This window comes from Geotrypetes seraphini, chromosome 3 (genome assembly GCF_902459505.1).
Source record: "Geotrypetes seraphini chromosome 3, aGeoSer1.1, whole genome shotgun sequence".
NCBI lineage: Eukaryota > Metazoa > Chordata > Amphibia > Gymnophiona > Dermophiidae > Geotrypetes > Geotrypetes seraphini.
The window spans coordinates 175,332,634-175,345,015 of record NC_047086.1 but is presented as its reverse complement, the minus strand read 5'-3'; positions in this window follow the sequence as shown (position 1 = coordinate 175,345,015).

Sequence of the window (12,382 nt, the reverse complement as noted above, 5' to 3'; positions counted from 1 at the left end):
ACAGACAGTTCTGTACATTACAAGATGTTTGGTTAGTGGTGAACCAAATAGACACTTCTTTGCAAAGTACTGTTTCTAAGTTGTGTTAGTTTTCAACGGAAATTATTACTAACATGAGACTCAATTAATTTTGATTGAAAACAGACTTCTAATATTAAAGATAGTACATCACTGTACTTTCAGTGGGAGAAAATTGAAAATCTAATGAGAGTTAGGAACCTAAGGTTCTTGAATTTTCCTGTTTCCCATAACACCACAGGTGCTTCTGAAAATGTATATGAGAGATGTTCTTCAATAGTCTCAAGAAGACAGTTTTTTCCCCGATAATATCTATTACATTTCTAGGAGCTCCAAGAGTGTTGCTGAAGAGGGGGGAATGGCTCATTTGGTGTCTCCTGATAGTTTAAATATTTCTCAATTTTTGGAATCATGCAGGCTACTTTACTGGTTACATTTCAGACAGAATTGGAAAAGCAAACAATTTTAAAATAGTACTTTGTTAAGAAATAAACTTTGTTCTGTGGCCAGCAGTTAACAGTGTTTCCAGGTGTGGCCACACAAACACAATTTTGTAGGACCCTAGTGAGGTTTTTGGACAAGAGCCCATGGAACATGGGGAATTTACAAAGTAGTCGATAAAATATTTTATAAACAAGAGTTTACAGAAGTAGTCGGTACAACATTTTACAACCAAGAGGAGATAAGGTAAGCAAGGGCTTGCAGGAGAAAGGTAGGATCGTGAGTCAGGGATCGGAACCCTTGGAATTTTAAAGGGTCATCTTGTTAGGAGATGGTTGCTGTAAAGGAATGTTTTTAGATTTCTTCTGAAGTTCAGGTAGTTAGCTTCTGATCTTGCTTCCATGGGGAGGTTGTTCCAATTTTTTTGTTGCAACATAGGTGAATAATGTTTTGAATATATGCTTGTATTTGACTCCCCTTGTGGAGGGAAGGAGCATTTTGGAGATGTTGAAGATTCTGACAGATAAGAAGTGGCGTTCAGAGAAGATCTGGGTTATCATAGCTGCTGAGTTAGCTTGACGTATCTGGTGCAAAATGCAGGATGTTTTCAAGTATATTCTGAACATTATAGGCAGCCAGTGAAGCTTGTGTAGCTGGATATTGCATCATATTGCCCAGTTAGATATTTTACTTATGCAATTTTCAATTTTTTTCTGGGGGTATTGGTGGGGGCTGGGTCTAACTGTATGAGGAGAAAGATGTTCTATAACCGACACTCCACATTTCCCCTTATATCTCACTATATAAATATATGCACTGTAAAAATGAAGGAAAAGTGAAGTAACAAAGAGCCCTGCAAAAAAGACTCAGACCCTTTATAGCAGTGGTCTCAAACTCGCAGCCCGGGGGCCACAAGCAGCCCATCAGGTACTATTTTGAGGCCCTCAGTATATTTATCATAATCACAAAAGTAAAATAAAACAGTTTCTTGATTATATGTCTCTTTAGCTATAAATTACAATATTATTATTAAGACTTAGCCAAAAGGAAAGATTTATAAACTATAAAGAGTTTTACCTCATGCAAAATTGTAATTTCTTTAATAAGACATTAACTATTTAATCTGAGGCCCTCCAAGTACCTACAAATCCGAAATGTGGCCCTGCAAAGGGTTGGAGTTTGAGATCACTGTTTTATAGCAAATACCAAACAAAACAGCACTAATCCTACCTAGGAAAAGGCAACATGGCAGATATATCAGTTCCGAGAATACCCATACTCCTATCAGAGAAAGTCAACATAATGGGACTGCTGCAGGTCCCTTCTCAGGAACTACATACTAGCAGAATCCTTTATTTTGGTCACACACGCCAAGCATTGACATACTCTCACCTAATACAAAATTAGGAACCACAGATGAGAAACAGAAATAGAAATGCCAAAAAATACTCTATATATTAAAAATAAGGTTCACTCCTCTAAAAAGATTAACAACCTTGTGCACATAAGCATTAGACTTCTTATATATATAATTCAAAGGCTGAATATGCTCAGAGACATAGAGGCAAAAACAAGGGGTATTTAACCCAAGAATATCGCCTCACCACCCAATCATCGCATATGCTTACAGTGCCTTCAAACACCTTTGAGTGCTGTATATCACAGTCTAATCGTTTTCATAAAATGTTCAAATAGAATGATGACACAAAGCCAAAAAACAAGTGCAACATATTATGCAATCATATTATACTGTAATAGCACTTAAATTCAATCAAAATTGTAATCTATGAAAAATATATCACCCCCCCATGTTCATATTCAAAAATTGCACTCAAATCAAAGATTAAAAATATTTTCCATCACCCACCCACCCACCCTGGAAAGTATCTTGTCATTCTAATTGAACATTTTTTGAAAATGATTAGACTGTGATATACAGCACTCAAAGGTGTTTGAAGGCACTTTAAGCATATGCGATGATTGGGTGGTGAGGTGTTATTCTTGGGGTAAATACCCCTTGTTTTTGCCTCTATGTCTCTGAGCATATTCAGCCTTTGAATTATTATATTACATTACATTGGTGTTTTCTATCCCGCCAATACCTTTCAGTTCTAGGCGGTTTACAAAATAATTGGCCTGGGCATTCCCAGGGAGATTACAAGGTTGATAGTTGGAAAATGCATTAGGATCTGGGGAATAGCATAGTTTTCAATTCTTTCCTGAAGGTTTTGTAGTTGGGCATTGTGGTCATCAGATTGGAGAGGTGGTGGTCTAGTCTTGCTGCTTGGATTGCTAATAGTCTGTCGTATAGTTTTTTGCTTTGTATGCTTTCGACTGGGGGGTGAGTAAAGTTTGCCTTTGTTCTCCTTGGTCTGGATGTGTTGTTCCTGATTAGGCCATTGTTTAGTACGAGAAGTCTAATGCTTATGTGCAAAAGGTTGTTAACTTTTATTCTTGATATTCAACCAGTTTGGTACACCCTCGAAGGAACAAATGCATGTCCTCCTGAATTTTGCAAAACAGAAAAAGAGAAGAAATTAATATCTCTCAAAGCTTAAAAACAAACTTTACTTTTTTGTTTTCTAATTTTGTTGTTTGAGCATTTCCGTTCTCTAACTTCGTTGGTTTCAGGTAATGACACGGGAACAAATTTTTTCCTGTCCCTGCAGGAACTCAATTTCTCCATTCTGTTCCGCAAGTTTTGTTACTGTCCTTGTCCCTGCCCCATTTCTGCAAGCTCTGCCTTAACTACACAAGTCTTGAAGCATACAGATTTATTAGTTTAAAAAAGCTGGAAAGGTGCAACAAGGTGCCTTAACTTGGTGAGCCAGAAATGGCTTCTTTCAGTTAGGCGAGAGGTTTCCTACCCTGACAGCTTAAGATATGCTTAACTGCAGTCGTTACGTCATGCTTCCGGTACTCCGCTAGGGAGCCGCAAGCACGTCGTAGCTACTGTCGTAACGACACCTACATGGAACAGTATAATTAAACCAGAATTGCTATGATTTTATGGCTCATCGTGTAGCACAGCGGTTAGAATGAAGGTTGGCGTGTGAGCCTGGTCTGGGTTCGATTCCCTCTTGTACTTCAGCTGACACAATCAGACCAATCAAATCTAATTTTCATCTCAAACAGCACAACATTAGCAATAAATTCCAAAAGTGGAGTTTGCAATTGATAAAAACATCAGTATTTGACTCCATGTCTCATTTATTCAAGCATACTTGGGATTCTGGCCTTTGGGACAATGAAAGCAGTGCTTTAAGCCATTGAGCTAACAGTCTTTTGTCTCAGCTAACTGTGATATGATAGCTAAGCAGATAATACCTTAGCAGATCACTAAGATATGATTTGACAGGGGAGCCAGAGAAACTGGAGTGGAAGGTGGTGTAGCTCAATGAGTAAATGCTCTGTGCTGATCTTGCAGAGGTTGCGAGTTCAACTCCCAGCCTGTCTTTTACTTATGGGATTGTACCTGGCAGGTGCACCTTGATGATCTCACAATGAAGTCAGCATTGTGCAGCTGCATACCTCCCTTTGCAATGAACTAGAAGCCATATTCAGGTCTGTTATGTGCGGAGACAGAGCGGGAGCAGTGCCCAGAGCACCCAGGGCATGGGAGTGAGCTCCGCCCCTCCCCTTCGATGTTATACCGCTGAGCCAGTTGGAAGGCTCAGCGGGAATGCTTCTACAATTCAACTTTTTGCTCCGGACTTTCTCTGCCCACCTACCTCAGACCACTCTGCCTCCCATCTTGCACCGGGAGCAGCGGAGACAGAGCAGGAGCAGTGCCCAGAGCACCAAGGGCGTGGAAGCGAGCTCCACCCCTCCCCCTCGATGTTGCACTGCTGAGCCAGTTGGAAGGCTCAGCGGGAACGCTTCTACAATTCAATTTTTTGGTTTGGACTTTCTCTGCCCACCTACCTTGGACCACTCTGCCTCCTATCTTGCACCGGGAGCAGCGGAGACAGAGCGGGAGCAGTGCCCAGAGCACCCAGGGTATGTGAGCGAGCTCTGCCCCTCCCCCTCAATGTTGTACCACTGAGCCAATAAAAGTCTCAGTGCCTAATGGCATGTGGCCATTCGGCACGCCATCTAAGGCATGCGTCAAAGGCACTCGCCTTAGCGAGAGCGACTTTGCGAAGCGACCAAGAAGCGACTTCCCACCCAACCGAACTCAACACTAGCTCAACGACCTAATCTCAGTGAACCACAGAGAACCACGCCTCCTCCAAACCCCCCCTACCACCAAAATGAAGCAAATCCCACAAACACTCACCCAGGTCATCCTACTACTAATCCTCCTCATTACCAACTGGAAGGCAGTAGCGAATAGCATACCCACCCCTCCTACTAGCTCAATTACAAACAAAATCCTCCACCACAACAGGAGAATTCCAACAGTCAGAAGCTCGAATCACCAAACCAGCATTCAACATCCCATCTCCACAACATGGGAAAGAAGATCTACACACCCCAAGTCCAAAACTCAACATCTACCTAAATCACTCATCTACCTTAAAAACAGTTGGAAGGCTCCAAACAGAAATCACCACACTAACAGAAATCACCAAACATAAATTACCAAACAGATATCACCACACTAACAGGTCCAAAAACAGATCATATAAAAAACTAGAAGCGAGACTGCTTCTTCCTTACAGAAACCTGGCTAACATCAGACACAGATCCCAGAATAACTGAAGTCTGCCCTCAAGGATACAAAATAACAGTGACTTGCAAAAAGTAAAAAAGAGGAGGAGGACTAGCAATCATAATCAAAGACTCCCTAACCCTAAACATTCTTGAAAAAACATCCAATCCATACATGGACCTTCTAGCATGTCAACTCTCAAGCACTACTCTAAAAAACACACTAAATTGCATGCTCTGCTGCATAATGTCGGGAAACTGAACCACAGTAAGACCTGAATTTGAAAACTTCATATATCAAAACTCACTAACAGCAGCATACAACCTTATCCTAGGAGACATAAACCTACATCTTGAAGACCAAAAATCCAAACCAGCAGCCAACCTTCTATCATTTCTCAATGCCTTATCTTTCTAAATCTTAAACCCACAAACTACTCATGAGAAAGGACACCAACTTGACATTGCAGCCTTCATGACCAATCAACCATCCACTTCTGAAATTCAAACATCTAATGAAACCTGGTCCACATCCCTTTGGTCAGACCACTACACATACACCTTCAACATCAACTTGTCCAAAAACAAAACCACACCAAAAACCAAAAAAGTAACTTACACCTCACGCAAGCACATCGAGCCCACCAAATTCTGGACAAAAATAGATGAAACAATCCTGGAATGCAACCCCAAGAACTTCATCTCACATTAGAGCAATTTGAGCACTAACACCCTTGATGAGCTAGCACCACTACAAACCAAAACTAGAACGAGCAGACGATCAGACCAATGGTTTGACAATGATCTACTCCTACTCAAAAGACAATGCAGAAGACTAGAAAGAAAATGGAGGAAAAATAACCTAGACCACACAAAAACCTCCTGGAAAAAAATCAACAAACAATACAAACTACAACTAAAGGATACTACACCAACCTAATAGGCACAGAAACCCAAGACACCAAAAAACTATTCCAAATATTAAAACAACTAACAGACACCAAACCCCTCTTGACCACTAACAATACCACCCCACTTCAGCCACCCTCTTAGCAGAACACTTCAAGAATAAAATCACGAATGCAAGAGCTTCCCTCAATTGCACCCCATTCCACCCATTTGAATTCACAATACACACCACAGAAAAAGCAACAGCCGTTGACAGAACGTGGACCCAATTCCCCAATATATGGGCCAAATTTAACAATCTCTACAAAAAATATAGACACGCATCATGTGACCTCAACCACTGCCCTCTATATCTCCTAATTACATCAAGTATAAAATTCCATACTCTACTCCTTCAATGCATACAAAACATGCTCAAAGACGGCCTTTTCCCAACTAACCTCAGTGAAATCATCATCACCCCGATCCAAAAAGGACCAACAGACCAACTACAGACCCATTGCCTCAATACCTCTCTATATGTCAAACTAACAGAAGGACTAGTAGCTAAACTCCTCATCACCTATCTAGAAAACCATAACATACTCCACCCCAAGCAATCTGGTTTCAGATCCAAATTCAGCACAGAGACATTACTAGGCTCCCTTATTTACACAGTTAGACAACACCTCAGCACAGGAAAAAGAATGCTTCTCATACAACTGGACCTGACTGCAGCATTCGACTTGGTAGACCATAATATTTTACTGCAAATTTTAGACACAATAGATATCTCAGACAAAGTACTCTCATGGTTTGAAGGTTTCCTAAAATCCAGAACATACAGAGTAAAATCGGATAAAGAAAAATCGGAACCTTGGAGTACCACAAGGATCCCTACTATCCCCTACTCTATTCAACCTATATACTGCCTCCCTCGGGTCATACTTGGACAAACTAGGCATAACCTCCTACAGTTATGCAGACGACATCACCATCCTCATACCTTTTGATCAACCATAGACCACCATAACAGACGCACTACACTGAACTCTGGAAACAGTAGCGAACTGGATGGAAGACCACAAACTAAAACTCAACCCAAACAAAACAAAATTCATTCTCCTCGAAAATAACAAAACCCCAACTATAACCAACATAGAATTCAACTCGATCAAAAACCCCATCCAAACCACCCTAAAACTACTAGGCATGACAATAGACAGATGCTGCACCATGCAATCACAAATAAACAAAACAATACAGAAATCTTTCGCCATTATGAGAAACCTAAGACAAGTCCGTAAATTATTCGAACGAACACAATTCCAGCTCATAGTTCAATCCCTTATCCTGGGTATACTAGATTATTGCAACATCCTCTATCTCCCCTGCCCTTCAACAATGACCAAACAACTACAAACAATTCAAAATACAGCCCTAAGACTCGTCTACTCCTTAAGGAAACACTCATCAACTTACACTGGCTCCCAATCCAGGAAAGAATACTATTCAAATTCTACTGCATACTATTTAAAACTATAAATGGAGACAGCCCAGCCTACCTGAATAACCGACTCATCCTTAATACCTCAACCAGACATAGAAAAACCCATTCACACACCCACCAATCAAAGAAATGAAATGGAAAAAAAACTCTACAATGGCCTCCTGGCCACTCAAGCAGCCAGACTTGATTGCCAAATCTCTAATCTACTGATATCAACCTCAGACTACAAGTTATTTAGAAAAGAAATAAAAACCATATTCTTCAAGAAACCTCTGAATAAGTTTTAATATCACGAACTCCTCCTTCCTCCTTTCTTCTTCCTAACTCTCCAAAATGATCTCCTTTAGTAATCCGCCTTGAACCGCAAGGTATTGGCGGAATAAAAATCTCTCATGTAATGTAATGTAATTCTGTTTCTAAGCTTTGCCAATTGAAGTTATGGGCTTTCTTTGCTTTGAAGAATGAGCTGATTGGAGGAATGTTTATTGAGAAAGGAGTTATTTGTAGCAAGAATCCTAAAGTTGTGATTTTCATGTGCTGTAATTAGCTAATAACATTGCTTCTTTAGGCAGTTTTAAATTCAATATGCTTGTATGGATGTGTCCTGTTTATGTGCTGGCTGAATCAGAGAATAAAATGCCTGAACTGTATTTAGAAGATCACTTTGGAAACGTCCAAAATGTGCCTAAACTCCATTTAGAGAAACGTCTATCTAAAGCCCAAACAAAGCTCAATGGATGACCTAGAGGGGTACCCAAATAGCATCTATCTGAAGCCCAAACCACGTCTATCTAAAGCCCAAACAATGCTCAAACAGCTATTCTTTACACTGCTTCAAGGAGCTCATTTTACAATTGTTATACATGTAGCACAGAGGTTAAACTTACACCCTTCTTTACTGATGTTCACAGTTCAAATCCCAGTCAGTCAGTACCTCTCACTGGAAATTAAATAGTATAAATATCATTTTAAACATGGCATACTGTGTTACTTTTTTTATTATGTTAAAAGCTTACAATCCTGACATAATGAAGAAAAAGAATATGACAGGGCAGTAAGATCAAGCTTGTGTTGTCTCCTGGCATCTATCCTAGCAGAATTAACGGCCTATATGAAACAGTATAATCAAACCTGAATTGCTATTCTTGTATGGCATGTTGTCTAGCACAGCAGATTAGAATGAAGGTTAGCGTGTTAGCATGTCACATTTTTTCAAGATTCACTCTGATGTTCCCAGTACAAGTCCCACTGAAAATAATATATTATAAATATCCTTTTAAAAGATGGCATACTGTGTTTTTAGTATCCTTTTAAAGATGGTATACTGTGTTTAAATTATGTTAAAGCTTACAATCCTGAAATAATGGAACAGAATCGGTAAAACATACAATTTTACATATAACTAAATACATTGTAGGAACGTCCATCTGGTGTCTAGAAGTGAAAAAAAAATATTTTGAGACGCGTATCTGATGCCTATCTCATGTCTAAGCAACGCGAAGTGCGAGTTGCGCTCCACGGAAATCTAAACCACGCCTAAAGTAGGCGCAGTTTGCAGAATCGGGGCCTCAGTGTTTTTGCCTTTCTCTTCAACATCTGCGAGAATCCTAGAAGATAGATTTACCACTGCTGATTGTGGCATTGTTGCGATTTTGTGTAGGGTTTCTATTCTGTCTCTTCAGGTGCAAGAAGGAAAACACTGGTGCATTTTTATCCCAGGACAAGCAAGCAGCATATTCTCACATGTGGGTGATGCCATCCACAGAGCCCAGATGCGGACAGCTTCACGGCCGGACGGGCTTGTGGAGCTTTGGAGGGTGCGCGGCTGCAACTCCTCTGTTCTCAGTTTTCCGTGGAGTCGAGAAGTCCTATTTCGACTCTCTGCACTAGACTCAGTTCTAACTTTGTGCCCTCTCTCATCCTCTCTACATAAGCTGACAGGAGAGAGAAGGACTCCAAGCAGTCTGGATCCAGATGCTGGTGATTCTGGAGAAGATCCAGGGGGCTATAGTCTGCATATGAAATCTGTGCCAGAAAAAGTAATAATTAATTACATGTATTTATTTTCCACCTTTCTGAAGCAAAGCAATACATCCAAGGCAACGTACAAAGTAAAAACACATTAAAAATGGGATCAATATTCATAATTATTTCACCCCTCCCCCTTTTTACAAAACCGTACAAGAGGTTTTTAGTGCTGGCTGGTGTGCTGAATATTCTGCGCTACTCCAATGCTCATAGGAACTCTATGCCTGTCGGAGCAGCACAGAGCATTCAGCACGCCGGCTGGCTCTAAAAATGGTTTTATAAAAATGGGGGTTAATCAGGAGAGGTTCCTGCCTAGTTAAATTGTGCGTTTTATTAAAAAAAAAAAAAAAGACTTAATTTTTCTTTTGGTCACGGTGGGGCCTGCCTCGCGGCCTCAGCGGCAGGTTTTGACTTAGCTGCGGCTATTTTCCCATTTATGTCCTGGCCAGTCACAGGCTTCAAGAAGTGTAGCCATTGCCGGTTCGTGATCTCCCTCACTGACCCACATCGGTGGTGTATTCAGTGTCTGGGACCTGACCATCGTCTGGAGTCGTGTGCCTGCTGTGCTACCCTTCAATCTTGTGCCTGCAAACGTCGTCGAGTTCAGGTGGAAAAACTCTAGGAGCTTCAATCTACCTCCTTGTCTTCAGAATTGGATTACCTATTCCATTTGTCTCAATCAGGCCCCAAATCCACATCCATTCGAGTCAATCTCAGTCCAATTGCTGCTTACCATCAGCCTATCGAAGGGAAATCCCTCTCTGCTCACCCTGTGGTTTCCAGATTTATGAAAGGACTTTTCAGTGTCAAACCACCTCTCAAACCGCCTCCAGTGGTTTGGGATCTCAATGTTGTTCTTGCTCAATTGATGAAGCCTCCTTTTGAACCGATGGATTCGGCTCATCTTAAATATCTCACTTAGAAAGTAGTTTTTTTCATTGCTCTTATGTCCACTCGCAGGGTCAGCAAGCTCCAAGCTTTAGTTGCAGACCCACCTTTCACAGTATTCCATCATGACAAGGTGGTCCTCCGTACTCATCCTAAATTCTTACCTAAAGTGGTTTCAGAATTTCATCTCAATCAAGCCTCATTCTCACCCTGGAGAAACAGCTCTTCATACTCTGGACTGTAAGAGTGCTTTGGCTTTTTACTTGCAATGCACTCAACCACATAGATCTGCACCTCAACTTTTTGTCTCCTTCGATCCAAACAAGTTGGAACATCCGATTTCCAAGCGCACCTTCTCCAACTGGTTAACTGTTTGCATCTCTTTCTGCTATGCTCAGGCTGGACTGTATCTACAGAGTCGAGTCACAGCCCACAAAGTCAGAGCTATGATGGCATCAGTAGCTTTTCTCAGATCTACTCCTATTGAGGAAATTTGCAAAGCTGCCAATTGGTCCTCGGTTCACACATTCATTTCTCATTATTGTCTGGATACTTTTTCCCATGTTGATCCCTCTGCCACGGTAAACATAAGAGCATAAGAAATGCCTTCACCGGATCAGATCTTAGGTCCATCTAGTCCAGCGACTCGCATACACGGAGGCCAAGCTAGGTGCTCCCTGATGGAGACCCTGTTTATCCGTATCCTTCAATGTGATTTGCAAGAAGGTGTGCATCCAATTTGCCCTTGAATCCCAGAATGATGGTCTCCTTCACAACCTCCTCTGGGAGAGCATTCCAAGCTTTCACCACTCGCTATGTGAAACAGAACTTCCTGACATTAGTCTTGGGCCTGTTGCCCCTCAGTTTCAGACCATGACCTCTTGTCCGAGTCACATTAGACAATGTGAACAACGATGCTTCTTGCTCTATTTTGTCAAAACCTTTTAGTATTTTAAAAGTCTCTATCATATCCCCTCTCAGTCTTCTCTTCTCGAGGGTGAACAAACCCAGTTTTTCGAGGCGTTCCTTGTAGTCCAAATTCTCCACACCTTTTACCATCTTCGTGGCTCGTCTCTGTACCATCTCCAGCAGGGTTATATTCTTCTTTAGGCAGGGAGACCGGTGTTGGATACAGTATTCCAAGTGTGATCTGACCATTGCTCTGTAAAGCGGCATTATGACGTCCGCCGATCTACTCGATTTCCTTCTTTATCATGCCCAGCATCCTGTTTGCTTTCTTTGCCGCCGCTGCGCATTGAGCCGACGGTTTCAGGGTCCTGTCTATCAGTACCCCCAGGTCCCTTTCTTGTTTGCTCTTGCCCAATGTTACACCTAACATTTTATATTCATGCTCTGTGTTTTTCCTTCTCTCTTGAACCCCATCTTTTGGTTCATCAGAGACCCTCCTTCGGCCCTCTTCCCCACTACTGGAACTAGCTGATACATATGAAAACTGAACAACATGTATCACTTGGCTTTCCGCTGGTTTCTTCATCCATGGATATACATATCCATCCTTATAGACACATTTGTCTCTATGGAACTTCTTAATTTTCTGGTTTTAATTCATGCTTAAACTTATCCATCTTTATTTCCATTTCTTGAAACTGCATCTCATAATTAACTTCCACCTTACTTTCGTTCAATAATTCCTCACAGTGTTTTTTCTCCACGTGGTATAATTTCTTGCTTGCAATACTCTACGAATGCAACACTATGTAATTCATGTCTCGCTAAACAGTGATGGGTCTCCAAAATAGAAACCTATTGGTCCAAGGTGTTTTTCGAACCCTTAGGTGTAGACAGCAATGCTGGAGCCTGGAGTCGGGGCAAGAAACCTGAAAAGTCAAACAAAGAAATCAGATCAGATATCTTCTAAACTCATCTGCAGAAGGGAAAAACTGAGGGGCTACAGCACAACCCACAGGGGAAGGAGGTGAAGCCAAAGAAAATGAT